Here is a 12,606-nt window from a genome sequence, read left to right as displayed (position 1 = left end):
AGTCCCAGCAGAACAGGAAGCTGTGGCGTGCACTGTTTCTACAAATGCTAGGAACACTGGCGCACCAAGCAGCGCATGTAGCGTGGCCGAGCGCTTTAAGGCGCTGGTTTAAGGCACCAGTCTCTCTGTAGGCGCGGTTTCGAATCCCGTAGCTGCCGGGGGTTTTGATGTGATCGCGTTAACCTGCCGCTTTTCCTTCAAGTGTAACCTCCTTGAGCTCACATATGTTTGATACATGGAGCATTCTAGCTCCGCCTGACAGTTACAGCTACGATACTTTAGTGGTTAAGGAAAGCGCAGGTTCGAAACCTGGTCACGGCACGAAAACGTCTCTTGACGCTGTCTCCTTAACTGCGACAGCTACAGACAAGTGGCGTCGCTACCGTACGGCGGGCACGGCTTTTTCTTGCTGTGGATGGCCTAAAGAGACGCTTCCAGTGGGAGAGCAGTGGAAATACATGGCACGGCGATTGCCAAGATACTTCCATTTCGAAGTGATCTTTGTAGTACAAACGAAACGTTTTGCCGCTGCTGATCCAACGGTAACGTGGCCGAGCGGTCTAAGGCGCTGGTTTTAGGCACCAGTCTCTCCGGAGGCGTGGGTTCGAATCCCACCGTTGCCACTTTTTACGTCTCATTTTTGTGCCGTTGCGGTGTGTCCTCGTGGGGTAGGACGCAGCTCTTGTGACGCGCGTGTTGTGTAGGTAGCGTGGCCGAGCGGTCTAAGGCGCTGGTTTCAGGCACCATTCTCTTCGGAGGCGTGGGTTCCAATCCCACAGCTGCCGAACGTGTAATGTTTCCTGTGTCGAAGGCAGATGCACTCATTGCCCGCAAAGGAAACAGCACAACAAGGCGTGAGCGTCTGCTTGGTGAATTGTCGTAGAACAGTGCGTGGTGCAACGACAGGATTTGTAGGCACCTTTTGCTCTCATCATTGCTGGCGTTCGTCTCCACGAAATGCGTCCGGAGCACGCCGTTCTATAACGCGAGAGAGTGGATTTTTTACAGTTGTCGTCAGTTAACCGTGGGCGGCTGCTGCGTTCGCTAGAAAGAGCACTGCCGTCGTTGTCCGGTGTGGTCCAGTGGCTAGGATACCTGGCTCTCACCCAGGAGGCCCGGGTTCGATTCCCGGTACCGGAATTGCGCGTTTTTGTTGCTCCTCCTATGCGACTTGTCTCGACTTTGCTCGACTGACGCTACGCTGACGCGTGCAGAAAGCTACGTTAAGTATGACTCGCGGCAACACCTGACGGCGAGAGAGATGCGGCGTCTATCCACTTGTTATCGAGCCACATACCGGTACCTGTAGTCAAGAGGCTTGGAGGACTGCAAGACATTGCCACGGAGGTGAATGCAGCTAACCACTGTAGTTAGAGTCCTGACAGCGCAGGCACGTTCATTTGCTCGTATACATGTGATGGAGACCGTGTCTGACACTGCTGTGGCGTACACCTTGGCCTAGGCTTTGCTGGGTATCGCCACTTGCATTGCAGCCAGCTGCCTTCGCGGGCGCCTCCGTGGCCATGGCCGTGATCGTCTAGTGGTTAGGACATTGCGTTGTGGCCGCAATAACCCAGGTTCGAATCCTGGTCACGGCAATTTTGAAAGTTTTGCCTTGCTGCCGTTGCAATGGCGAGTACTCGAAATGACAGTACTCTCTTGATTTTTTCACTCGTGTTCCGCAGGCCGCAGTTAGCACTACCACTTCATCCCCAACACGTAATGTCGCCTCCCAGAGCGCAGACGTCCGCTGCTCTCTGTAGTCGAAAAGGGCAGTCGTTTGAAGTGCGATGGATGAGCAGCCAGTCCCAGCAGAACAGGAAGCTGTGGCGTGCACTGTTTCTACAAATGCTAGGAACACTGGCGCACCAAGCAGCGCATGTAGCGTGGCCGAGCGCTTTAAGGCGCTGGTTTAAGGCACCAGTCTCTCTGTAGGCGCGGTTTCGAATCCCGTAGCTGCCGGGGGTTTTGATGTGATCGCGTTAACCTGCCGCTTTTCCTTCAAGTGTAACCTCCTTGAGCTCACATATGTTTGATACATGGAGCATTCTAGCTCCGCCTGACAGTTACAGCTACGATACTTTAGTGGTTAAGGAAAGCGCAGGTTCGAAACCTGGTCACGGCACGAAAACGTCTCTTGACGCTGTCTCCTTAACTGCGACAGCTACAGACAAGTGGCGTCGCTACCGTACGGCGGGCACGGCTTTTTCTTGCTGTGGATGGCCTAAAGAGACGCTTCCAGTGGGAGAGCAGTGGAAATACATGGCACGGCGATTGCCAAGATACTTCCATTTCGAAGTGATCTTTGTAGTACAAACGAAACGTTTTGCCGCTGCTGATCCAACGGTAACGTGGCCGAGCGGTCTAAGGCGCTGGTTTTAGGCACCAGTCTCTCCGGAGGCGTGGGTTCGAATCCCACCGTTGCCACTTTTTACGTCTCATTTTTGTGCCGTTGCGGTGTGTCCTCGTGGGGTAGGACGCAGCTCTTGTGACGCGCGTGTTGTGTAGGTAGCGTGGCCGAGCGGTCTAAGGCGCTGGTTTCAGGCACCATTCTCTTCGGAGGCGTGGGTTCCAATCCCACAGCTGCCGAACGTGTAATGTTTCCTGTGTCGAAGGCAGATGCACTCATTGCCCGCAAAGGAAACAGCACAACAAGGCGTGAGCGTCTGCTTGGTGAATTGTCGTAGAACAGTGCGTGGTGCAACGACAGGATTTGTAGGCACCTTTTGCTCTCATCATTGCTGGCGTTCGTCTCCACGAAATGCGTCCGGAGCACGCCGTTCTATAACGCGAGAGAGTGGATTTTTTACAGTTGTCGTCAGTTAACCGTGGGCGGCTGCTGCGTTCGCTGGAAAGAGCACTGCCGTCGTTGTCCGGTGTGGTCTAGTGGCTAGGATACCTGGCTCTCACCCAGGAGGCCCGGGTTCGATTCCCGGTACCGGAATTGCGCGTTTTTGTTGCTCCTCCTATGCGACTTGTCTCGACTTTGCTCGACTGACGCTACGCTGACGCGTGCAGAAAGCTACGTTAAGTATGACTCGCGGCAACACCTGACGGCGAGAGAGATGCGGCGTCTATCCACTTGTTATCGAGCCACATACCGGTACCTGTAGTCAAGAGGCTTGGAGGACTGCAAGACATTGCCACGGAGGTGAATGCAGCTAACCACTGTAGTTAGAGTCCTGACAGCGCAGGCACGTTCATTTGCTCGTATACATGTGATGGAGACCGTGTCTGACACTGCTGTGGCGTACACCTTGGCCTAGGCTTTGCTGGGTATCGCCACTTGCATTGCAGCCAGCTGCCTTCGCGGGCGCCTCCGTGGCCATGGCCGTGATCGTCTAGTGGTTAGGACATTGCGTTGTGGCCGCAATAACCCAGGTTCGAATCCTGGTCACGGCAATTTTGAAAGTTTTGCCTTGCTGCCGTTGCAATGGCGAGTACTCGAAATGACAGTACTCTCTTGATTTTTTCACTCGTGTTCCGCAGGCCGCAGTTAGCACTACCACTTCATCCCCAACACGTAATGTCGCCTCCCAGAGCGCAGACGTCCGCTGCTCTCTGTAGTCGAAAAGGGCAGTCGTTTGAAGTGCGATGGATGAGCAGCCAGTCCCAGCAGAACAGGAAGCTGTGGCGTGCACTGTTTCTACAAATGCTAGGAACACTGGCGCACCAAGCAGCGCATGTAGCGTGGCCGAGCGCTTTAAGGCGCTGGTTTAAGGCACCAGTCTCTCTGTAGGCGCGGTTTCGAATCCCGTAGCTGCCGGGGGTTTTGATGTGATCGCGTTAACCTGCCGCTTTTCCTTCAAGTGTAACCTCCTTGAGCTCACATATGTTTGATACATGGAGCATTCTAGCTCCGCCTGACAGTTACAGCTACGATACTTTAGTGGTTAAGGAAAGCGCAGGTTCGAAACCTGGTCACGGCACGAAAACGTCTCTTGACGCTGTCTCCTTAACTGCGACAGCTACAGACAAGTGGCGTCGCTACCGTACGGCGGGCACGGCTTTTTCTTGCTGTGGATGGCCTAAAGAGACGCTTCCAGTGGGAGAGCAGTGGAAATACATGGCACGGCGATTGCCAAGATACTTCCATTTCGAAGTGATCTTTGTAGTACAAACGAAACGTTTTGCCGCTGCTGATCCAACGGTAACGTGGCCGAGCGGTCTAAGGCGCTGGTTTTAGGCACCAGTCTCTCCGGAGGCGTGGGTTCGAATCCCACCGTTGCCACTTTTTACGTCTCATTTTTGTGCCGTTGCGGTGTGTCCTCGTGGGGTAGGACGCAGCTCTTGTGACGCGCGTGTTGTGTAGGTAGCGTGGCCGAGCGGTCTAAGGCGCTGGTTTCAGGCACCATTCTCTTCGGAGGCGTGGGTTCCAATCCCACAGCTGCCGAACGTGTAATGTTTCCTGTGTCGAAGGCAGATGCACTCATTGCCCGCAAAGGAAACAGCACAACAAGGCGTGAGCGTCTGCTTGGTGAATTGTCGTAGAACAGTGCGTGGTGCAACGACAGGATTTGTAGGCACCTTTTGCTCTCATCATTGCTGGCGTTCGTCTCCACGAAATGCGTCCGGAGCACGCCGTTCTATAACGCGAGAGAGTGGATTTTTTACAGTTGTCGTCAGTTAACCGTGGGCGGCTGCTGCGTTCGCTGGAAAGAGCACTGCCGTCGTTGTCCGGTGTGGTCTAGTGGCTAGGATACCTGGCTCTCACCCAGGAGGCCCGGGTTCGATTCCCGGTACCGGAATTGCGCGTTTTTGTTGCTCCTCCTATGCGACTTGTCTCGACTTTGCTCGACTGACGCTACGCTGACGCGTGCAGAAAGCTACGTTAAGTATGACTCGCGGCAACACCTGACGGCGAGAGAGATGCGGCGTCTATCCACTTGTTATCGAGCCACATACCGGTACCTGTAGTCAAGAGGCTTGGAGGACTGCAAGACATTGCCACGGAGGTGAATGCAGCTAACCACTGTAGTTAGAGTCCTGACAGCGCAGGCACGTTCATTTGCTCGTATACATGTGATGGAGACCGTGTCTGACACTGCTGTGGCGTACACCTTGGCCTAGGCTTTGCTGGGTATCGCCACTTGCATTGCAGCCAGCTGCCTTCGCGGGCGCCTCCGTGGCCATGGCCGTGATCGTCTAGTGGTTAGGACATTGCGTTGTGGCCGCAATAACCCAGGTTCGAATCCTGGTCACGGCAATTTTGAAAGTTTTGCCTTGCTGCCGTTGCAATGGCGAGTACTCGAAATGACAGTACTCTCTTGATTTTTTCACTCGTGTTCCGCAGGCCGCAGTTAGCACTACCACTTCATCCCCAACACGTAATGTCGCCTCCCAGAGCGCAGACGTCCGCTGCTCTCTGTAGTCGAAAAGGGCAGTCGTTTGAAGTGCGATGGATGAGCAGCCAGTCCCAGCAGAACAGGAAGCTGTGGCGTGCACTGTTTCTACAAATGCTAGGAACACTGGCGCACCAAGCAGCGCATGTAGCGTGGCCGAGCGCTTTAAGGCGCTGGTTTAAGGCACCAGTCTCTCTGTAGGCGCGGTTTCGAATCCCGTAGCTGCCGGGGGTTTTGATGTGATCGCGTTAACCTGCCGCTTTTCCTTCAAGTGTAACCTCCTTGAGCTCACATATGTTTGATACATGGAGCATTCTAGCTCCGCCTGACAGTTACAGCTACGATACTTTAGTGGTTAAGGAAAGCGCAGGTTCGAAACCTGGTCACGGCACGAAAACGTCTCTTGACGCTGTCTCCTTAACTGCGACAGCTACAGACAAGTGGCGTCGCTACCGTACGGCGGGCACGGCTTTTTCTTGCTGTGGATGGCCTAAAGAGACGCTTCCAGTGGGAGAGCAGTGGAAATACATGGCACGGCGATTGCCAAGATACTTCCATTTCGAAGTGATCTTTGTAGTACAAACGAAACGTTTTGCCGCTGCTGATCCAACGGTAACGTGGCCGAGCGGTCTAAGGCGCTGGTTTTAGGCACCAGTCTCTCCGGAGGCGTGGGTTCGAATCCCACCGTTGCCACTTTTTACGTCTCATTTTTGTGCCGTTGCGGTGTGTCCTCGTGGGGTAGGACGCAGCTCTTGTGACGCGCGTGTTGTGTAGGTAGCGTGGCCGAGCGGTCTAAGGCGCTGGTTTCAGGCACCATTCTCTTCGGAGGCGTGGGTTCCAATCCCACAGCTGCCGAACGTGTAATGTTTCCTGTGTCGAAGGCAGATGCACTCATTGCCCGCAAAGGAAACAGCACAACAAGGCGTGAGCGTCTGCTTGGTGAATTGTCGTAGAACAGTGCGTGGTGCAACGACAGGATTTGTAGGCACCTTTTGCTCTCATCATTGCTGGCGTTCGTCTCCACGAAATGCGTCCGGAGCACGCCGTTCTATAACGCGAGAGAGTGGATTTTTTACAGTTGTCGTCAGTTAACCGTGGGCGGCTGCTGCGTTCGCTGGAAAGAGCACTGCCGTCGTTGTCCGGTGTGGTCTAGTGGCTAGGATACCTGGCTCTCACCCAGGAGGCCCGGGTTCGATTCCCGGTACCGGAATTGCGCGTTTTTGTTGCTCCTCCTATGCGACTTGTCTCGACTTTGCTCGACTGACGCTACGCTGACGCGTGCAGAAAGCTACGTTAAGTATGACTCGCGGCAACACCTGACGGCGAGAGAGATGCGGCGTCTATCCACTTGTTATCGAGCCACATACCGGTACCTGTAGTCAAGAGGCTTGGAGGACTGCAAGACATTGCCACGGAGGTGAATGCAGCTAACCACTGTAGTTAGAGTCCTGACAGCGCAGGCACGTTCATTTGCTCGTATACATGTGATGGAGACCGTGTCTGACACTGCTGTGGCGTACACCTTGGCCTAGGCTTTGCTGGGTATCGCCACTTGCATTGCAGCCAGCTGCCTTCGCGGGCGCCTCCGTGGCCATGGCCGTGATCGTCTAGTGGTTAGGACATTGCGTTGTGGCCGCAATAACCCAGGTTCGAATCCTGGTCACGGCAATTTTGAAAGTTTTGCCTTGCTGCCGTTGCAATGGCGAGTACTCGAAATGACAGTACTCTCTTGATTTTTTCACTCGTGTTCCGCAGGCCGCAGTTAGCACTACCACTTCATCCCCAACACGTAATGTCGCCTCCCAGAGCGCAGACGTCCGCTGCTCTCTGTAGTCGAAAAGGGCAGTCGTTTGAAGTGCGATGGATGAGCAGCCAGTCCCAGCAGAACAGGAAGCTGTGGCGTGCACTGTTTCTACAAATGCTAGGAACACTGGCGCACCAAGCAGCGCATGTAGCGTGGCCGAGCGCTTTAAGGCGCTGGTTTAAGGCACCAGTCTCTCTGTAGGCGCGGTTTCGAATCCCGTAGCTGCCGGGGGTTTTGATGTGATCGCGTTAACCTGCCGCTTTTCCTTCAAGTGTAACCTCCTTGAGCTCACATATGTTTGATACATGGAGCATTCTAGCTCCGCCTGACAGTTACAGCTACGATACTTTAGTGGTTAAGGAAAGCGCAGGTTCGAAACCTGGTCACGGCACGAAAACGTCTCTTGACGCTGTCTCCTTAACTGCGACAGCTACAGACAAGTGGCGTCGCTACCGTACGGCGGGCACGGCTTTTTCTTGCTGTGGATGGCCTAAAGAGACGCTTCCAGTGGGAGAGCAGTGGAAATACATGGCACGGCGATTGCCAAGATACTTCCATTTCGAAGTGATCTTTGTAGTACAAACGAAACGTTTTGCCGCTGCTGATCCAACGGTAACGTGGCCGAGCGGTCTAAGGCGCTGGTTTTAGGCACCAGTCTCTCCGGAGGCGTGGGTTCGAATCCCACCGTTGCCACTTTTTACGTCTCATTTTTGTGCCGTTGCGGTGTGTCCTCGTGGGGTAGGACGCAGCTCTTGTGACGCGCGTGTTGTGTAGGTAGCGTGGCCGAGCGGTCTAAGGCGCTGGTTTCAGGCACCATTCTCTTCGGAGGCGTGGGTTCCAATCCCACAGCTGCCGAACGTGTAATGTTTCCTGTGTCGAAGGCAGATGCACTCATTGCCCGCAAAGGAAACAGCACAACAAGGCGTGAGCGTCTGCTTGGTGAATTGTCGTAGAACAGTGCGTGGTGCAACGACAGGATTTGTAGGCACCTTTTGCTCTCATCATTGCTGGCGTTCGTCTCCACGAAATGCGTCCGGAGCACGCCGTTCTATAACGCGAGAGAGTGGATTTTTTACAGTTGTCGTCAGTTAACCGTGGGCGGCTGCTGCGTTCGCTGGAAAGAGCACTGCCGTCGTTGTCCGGTGTGGTCTAGTGGCTAGGATACCTGGCTCTCACCCAGGAGGCCTGGGTTCGATTCCCGGTACCGGAATTGCGCGTTTTTGTTGCTCCTCCTATGCGACTTGTCTCGACTTTGCTCGACTGACGCTACGCTGACGCGTGCAGAAAGCTACGTTAAGTATGACTCGCGGCAACACCTGACGGCGAGAGAGATGCGGCGTCTATCCACTTGTTATCGAGCCACATACCGGTACCTGTAGTCAAGAGGCTTGGAGGACTGCAAGACATTGCCACGGAGGTGAATGCAGCTAACCACTGTAGTTAGAGTCCTGACAGCGCAGGCACGTTCATTTGCTCGTATACATGTGATGGAGACCGTGTCTGACACTGCTGTGGCGTACACCTTGGCCTAGGCTTTGCTGGGTATCGCCACTTGCATTGCAGCCAGCTGCCTTCGCGGGCGCCTCCGTGGCCATGGCCGTGATCGTCTAGTGGTTAGGACATTGCGTTGTGGCCGCAATAACCCAGGTTCGAATCCTGGTCACGGCAATTTTGAAAGTTTTGCCTTGCTGCCGTTGCAATGGCGAGTACTCGAAATGACAGTACTCTCTTGATTTTTTCACTCGTGTTCCGCAGGCCGCAGTTAGCACTACCACTTCATCCCCAACACGTAATGTCGCCTCCCAGAGCGCAGACGTCCGCTGCTCTCTGTAGTCGAAAAGGGCAGTCGTTTGAAGTGCGATGGATGAGCAGCCAGTCCCAGCAGAACAGGAAGCTGTGGCGTGCACTGTTTCTACAAATGCTAGGAACACTGGCGCACCAAGCAGCGCATGTAGCGTGGCCGAGCGCTTTAAGGCGCTGGTTTAAGGCACCAGTCTCTCTGTAGGCGCGGTTTCGAATCCCGTAGCTGCCGGGGGTTTTGATGTGATCGCGTTAACCTGCCGCTTTTCCTTCAAGTGTAACCTCCTTGAGCTCACATATGTTTGATACATGGAGCATTCTAGCTCCGCCTGACAGTTACAGCTACGATACTTTAGTGGTTAAGGAAAGCGCAGGTTCGAAACCTGGTCACGGCACGAAAACGTCTCTTGACGCTGTCTCCTTAACTGCGACAGCTACAGACAAGTGGCGTCGCTACCGTACGGCGGGCACGGCTTTTTCTTGCTGTGGATGGCCTAAAGAGACGCTTCCAGTGGGAGAGCAGTGGAAATACATGGCACGGCGATTGCCAAGATACTTCCATTTCGAAGTGATCTTTGTAGTACAAACGAAACGTTTTGCCGCTGCTGATCCAACGGTAACGTGGCCGAGCGGTCTAAGGAGCTGGTTTTAGGCACCAGTCTCTCCGGAGGCGTGGGTTCGAATCCCACCGTTGCCACTTTTTACGTCTCATTTTTGTGCCGTTGCGGTGTGTCCTCGTGGGGTAGGACGCAGCTCTTGTGACGCGCGTGTTGTGTAGGTAGCGTGGCCGAGCGGTCTAAGGCGCTGGTTTCAGGCACCATTCTCTTCGGAGGCGTGGGTTCCAATCCCACAGCTGCCGAACGTGTAATGTTTCCTGTGTCGAAGGCAGATGCACTCATTGCCCGCAAAGGAAACAGCACAACAAGGCGTGAGCGTCTGCTTGGTGAATTGTCGTAGAACAGTGCGTGGTGCAACGACAGGATTTGTAGGCACCTTTTGCTCTCATCATTGCTGGCGTTCGTCTCCACGAAATGCGTCCGGAGCACGCCGTTCTATAACGCGAGAGAGTGGATTTTTTACAGTTGTCGTCAGTTAACCGTGGGCGGCTGCTGCGTTCGCTGGAAAGAGCACTGCCGTCGTTGTCCGGTGTGGTCTAGTGGCTAGGATACCTGGCTCTCACCCAGGAGGCCCGGGTTCGATTCCCGGTACCGGAATTGCGCGTTTTTGTTGCTCCTCCTATGCGACTTGTCTCGACTTTGCTCGACTGACGCTACGCTGACGCGTGCAGAAAGCTACGTTAAGTATGACTCGCGGCAACACCTGACGGCGAGAGAGATGCGGCGTCTATCCACTTGTTATCGAGCCACATACCGGTACCTGTAGTCAAGAGGCTTGGAGGACTGCAAGACATTGCCACGGAGGTGAATGCAGCTAACCACTGTAGTTAGAGTCCTGACAGCGCAGGCACGTTCATTTGCTCGTATACATGTGATGGAGACCGTGTCTGACACTGCTGTGGCGTACACCTTGGCCTAGGCTTTGCTGGGTATCGCCACTTGCATTGCAGCCAGCTGCCTTCGCGGGCGCCTCCGTGGCCATGGCCGTGATCGTCTAGTGGTTAGGACATTGCGTTGTGGCCGCAATAACCCAGGTTAGAATCCTGGTCACGGCAATTTTGAAAGTTTTGCCTTGCTGCCGTTGCAATGGCGAGTACTCGAAATGACAGTACTCTCTTGATTTTTTCACTCGTGTTCCGCAGGCCGCAGTTAGCACTACCACTTCATCCCCAACACGTAATGTCGCCTCCCAGAGCGCAGACGTCCGCTGCTCTCTGTAGTCGAAAAGGGCAGTCGTTTGAAGTGCGATGGATGAGCAGCCAGTCCCAGCAGAACAGGAAGCTGTGGCGTGCACTGTTTCTACAAATGCTAGGAACACTGGCGCACCAAGCAGCGCATGTAGCGTGGCCGAGCGCTTTAAGGCGCTGGTTTAAGGCACCAGTCTCTCTGTAGGCGCGGTTTCGAATCCCGTAGCTGCCGGGGGTTTTGATGTGATCGCGTTAACCTGCCGCTTTTCCTTCAAGTGTAACCTCCTTGAGCTCACATATGTTTGATACATGGAGCATTCTAGCTCCGCCTGACAGTTACAGCTACGATACTTTAGTGGTTAAGGAAAGCGCAGGTTCGAAACCTGGTCACGGCACGAAAACGTCTCTTGACGCTGTCTCCTTAACTGCGACAGCTACAGACAAGTGACGTCGCTACCGTACGGCGGGCACGGCTTTTTCTTGCTGTGGATGGCCTAAAGAGACGCTTCCAGTGGGAGAGCAGTGGAAATACATGGCACGGCGATTGCCAAGATACTTCCATTTCGAAGTGATCTTTGTAGTACAAACGAAACGTTTTGCCGCTGCTGATCCAACGGTAACGTGGCCGAGCGGTCTAAGGAGCTGGTTTTAGGCACCAGTCTCTCCGGAGGCGTGGGTTCGAATCCCACCGTTGCCACTTTTTACGTCTCATTTTTGTGCCGTTGCGGTGTGTCCTCGTGGGGTAGGACGCAGCTCTTGTGACGCGCGTGTTGTGTAGGTAGCGTGGCCGAGCGGTCTAAGGCGCTGGTTTCAGGCACCATTCTCTTCGGAGGCGTGGGTTCCAATCCCACAGCTGCCGAACGTGTAATGTTTCCTGTGTCGAAGGCAGATGCACTCATTGCCCGCAAAGGAAACAGCACAACAAGGCGTGAGCGTCTGCTTGGTGAATTGTCGTAGAACAGTGCGTGGTGCAACGACAGGATTTGTAGGCACCTTTTGCTCTCATCATTGCTGGCGTTCGTCTCCACGAAATGCGTCCGGAGCACGCCGTTCTATAACGCGAGAGAGTGGATTTTTTACAGTTGTCGTCAGTTAACCGTGGGCGGCTGCTGCGTTCGCTGGAAAGAGCACTGCCGTCGTTGTCCGGTGTGGTCCAGTGGCTAGGATACCTGGCTCTCACCCAGGAGGCCCGGGTTCGATTCCCGGTACCGGAATTGCGCGTTTTTGTTGCTCCTCCTATGCGACTTGTCTCGACTTTGCTCGACTGACGCTACGCTGACGCGTGCAGAAAGCTACGTTAAGTATGACTCGCGGCAACACCTGACGGCGAGAGAGATGCGGCGTCTATCCACTTGTTATCGAGCCACATACCGGTACCTGTAGTCAAGAGGCTTGGAGGACTGCAAGACATTGCCACGGAGGTGAATGCAGCTAACCACTGTAGTTAGAGTCCTGACAGCGCAGGCACGTTCATTTGCTCGTATACATGTGATGGAGACCGTGTCTGACACTGCTGTGGCGTACACCTTGGCCTAGGCTTTGCTGGGTATCGCCACTTGCATTGCAGCCAGCTGCCTTCGCGGGCGCCTCCGTGGCCATGGCCGTGATCGTCTAGTGGTTAGGACATTGCGTTGTGGCCGCAATAACCCAGGTTCGAATCCTGGTCACGGCAATTTTGAAAGTTTTGCCTTGCTGCCGTTGCAATGGCGAGTACTCGAAATGACAGTACTCTCTTGATTTTTTCACTCGTGTTCCGCAGGCCGCAGTTAGCACTACCACTTCATCCCCAACACGTAATGTCGCCTCCCAGAGCGCAGACGTCCGCTGCTCTCTGTAGTCGAAAAGGGCAGTCGTTT

At 54.4% G+C, this 12,606-nt stretch overlaps 21 non-coding genes across 21 annotated transcripts; all 21 read left to right on the top strand.

The window, feature by feature from the left end:
• Positions 1 to 541: 541 nt before the first annotated feature.
• On the top strand, positions 542 to 623 carry Trnal-uag. The gene has a single exon. It is a non-coding gene; the product is annotated as a tRNA-Leu (tRNA).
• Positions 624 to 1,068: 445 nt separating this feature from the next.
• Trnae-cuc lies at positions 1,069 to 1,140 on the top strand. Its single transcript has one exon. It is a non-coding gene; the product is annotated as a tRNA-Glu (tRNA).
• A 386-nt stretch (positions 1,141 to 1,526) lies between these two features.
• Positions 1,527 to 1,598, top strand: Trnah-gug. The gene has a single exon. It is a non-coding gene; the product is annotated as a tRNA-His (tRNA).
• A 747-nt stretch (positions 1,599 to 2,345) lies between these two features.
• Trnal-uag lies at positions 2,346 to 2,427 on the top strand. The gene has a single exon. It is a non-coding gene; the product is annotated as a tRNA-Leu (tRNA).
• A 445-nt stretch (positions 2,428 to 2,872) lies between these two features.
• Positions 2,873 to 2,944, top strand: Trnae-cuc. Its single transcript has one exon. It is a non-coding gene; the product is annotated as a tRNA-Glu (tRNA).
• A 386-nt stretch (positions 2,945 to 3,330) lies between these two features.
• On the top strand, positions 3,331 to 3,402 carry Trnah-gug. Its single transcript has one exon. It is a non-coding gene; the product is annotated as a tRNA-His (tRNA).
• Positions 3,403 to 4,149: 747 nt separating this feature from the next.
• Trnal-uag lies at positions 4,150 to 4,231 on the top strand. The gene has a single exon. It is a non-coding gene; the product is annotated as a tRNA-Leu (tRNA).
• A 445-nt stretch (positions 4,232 to 4,676) lies between these two features.
• Trnae-cuc lies at positions 4,677 to 4,748 on the top strand. The gene has a single exon. It is a non-coding gene; the product is annotated as a tRNA-Glu (tRNA).
• A 386-nt stretch (positions 4,749 to 5,134) lies between these two features.
• Trnah-gug lies at positions 5,135 to 5,206 on the top strand. Its single transcript has one exon. It is a non-coding gene; the product is annotated as a tRNA-His (tRNA).
• Positions 5,207 to 5,953: 747 nt separating this feature from the next.
• On the top strand, positions 5,954 to 6,035 carry Trnal-uag. Its single transcript has one exon. It is a non-coding gene; the product is annotated as a tRNA-Leu (tRNA).
• Positions 6,036 to 6,480: 445 nt separating this feature from the next.
• Positions 6,481 to 6,552, top strand: Trnae-cuc. Its single transcript has one exon. It is a non-coding gene; the product is annotated as a tRNA-Glu (tRNA).
• A 386-nt stretch (positions 6,553 to 6,938) lies between these two features.
• Trnah-gug lies at positions 6,939 to 7,010 on the top strand. The gene has a single exon. It is a non-coding gene; the product is annotated as a tRNA-His (tRNA).
• Positions 7,011 to 7,757: 747 nt separating this feature from the next.
• Trnal-uag lies at positions 7,758 to 7,839 on the top strand. Its single transcript has one exon. It is a non-coding gene; the product is annotated as a tRNA-Leu (tRNA).
• Positions 7,840 to 8,284: 445 nt separating this feature from the next.
• On the top strand, positions 8,285 to 8,356 carry Trnae-cuc. The gene has a single exon. It is a non-coding gene; the product is annotated as a tRNA-Glu (tRNA).
• A 386-nt stretch (positions 8,357 to 8,742) lies between these two features.
• Trnah-gug lies at positions 8,743 to 8,814 on the top strand. The gene has a single exon. It is a non-coding gene; the product is annotated as a tRNA-His (tRNA).
• Positions 8,815 to 9,561: 747 nt separating this feature from the next.
• On the top strand, positions 9,562 to 9,643 carry Trnal-uag. Its single transcript has one exon. It is a non-coding gene; the product is annotated as a tRNA-Leu (tRNA).
• A 445-nt stretch (positions 9,644 to 10,088) lies between these two features.
• Positions 10,089 to 10,160, top strand: Trnae-cuc. The gene has a single exon. It is a non-coding gene; the product is annotated as a tRNA-Glu (tRNA).
• Positions 10,161 to 10,546: 386 nt separating this feature from the next.
• Trnah-gug lies at positions 10,547 to 10,618 on the top strand. Its single transcript has one exon. It is a non-coding gene; the product is annotated as a tRNA-His (tRNA).
• Positions 10,619 to 11,365: 747 nt separating this feature from the next.
• On the top strand, positions 11,366 to 11,447 carry Trnal-uag. Its single transcript has one exon. It is a non-coding gene; the product is annotated as a tRNA-Leu (tRNA).
• A 445-nt stretch (positions 11,448 to 11,892) lies between these two features.
• Trnae-cuc lies at positions 11,893 to 11,964 on the top strand. The gene has a single exon. It is a non-coding gene; the product is annotated as a tRNA-Glu (tRNA).
• Positions 11,965 to 12,350: 386 nt separating this feature from the next.
• Positions 12,351 to 12,422, top strand: Trnah-gug. Its single transcript has one exon. It is a non-coding gene; the product is annotated as a tRNA-His (tRNA).
• The last annotated feature ends 184 nt before the right edge of the window (positions 12,423 to 12,606 follow it).

This window comes from Schistocerca piceifrons, unplaced genomic scaffold (genome assembly GCF_021461385.2).
Source record: "Schistocerca piceifrons isolate TAMUIC-IGC-003096 unplaced genomic scaffold, iqSchPice1.1 HiC_scaffold_690, whole genome shotgun sequence".
NCBI classification, from domain to species: Eukaryota; Metazoa; Arthropoda; class Insecta; order Orthoptera; family Acrididae; genus Schistocerca; species Schistocerca piceifrons.
Note: the sequence above shows the minus strand (reverse complement) of the source record. Positions and strands in the feature narration are given on the sequence as shown.